At 57.2% G+C, this 369-nt stretch overlaps 1 protein-coding gene across 1 annotated transcript in view; it reads left to right on the top strand.

The window, feature by feature from the left end:
• LOC104128326 (phospholysine phosphohistidine inorganic pyrophosphate phosphatase) overlaps positions 1-369 on the top strand; it is a 93,383-nt gene that overhangs the window by 27,932 nt on the left and 65,082 nt on the right. The window lies entirely within an intron of this gene.

Here is a 369-nt window from a genome sequence, read left to right as displayed (position 1 = left end):
CGATCCCTGCAGAACCAAGGGCTGGGAGCCATCCCGCCTCGCTTCTGACAGCAGCAGAGCAAACACCCGAGCTGGACCCCCCGGGTCACCTTTGCAGAGAGAGCTGGACACCTGCAGGTCTAAGTCTGGGACCAGTGCTGTTTAATGTTTTCATCAATGACTTAGACAGCGAGATTGAGTGCACCCTCAGCAAGTTTGCAGATGACACCAAGCGGTGTGGTACAGTTGACATGCCAGAAGGACGGGATGTCATCCAGAGAGACCTGGACAGGCTGGAGAGGGGGACCTGTGTGAACCTCATGAGGTTCAACAAGGCCAAGTGCAAGGTCCTGCACCTGGGTCGGGGGACCCCCCAGTATCAGTACCGGA

Source organism: Egretta garzetta, unplaced genomic scaffold (genome assembly GCF_000687185.1).
Source record: "Egretta garzetta isolate BGI_Z169 unplaced genomic scaffold, ASM68718v1 scaffold386, whole genome shotgun sequence".
In the NCBI taxonomy this organism is placed as follows: Eukaryota; Metazoa; Chordata; class Aves; order Pelecaniformes; family Ardeidae; genus Egretta; species Egretta garzetta.
This window is presented reverse-complemented; position numbering and strand designations above follow the sequence as displayed.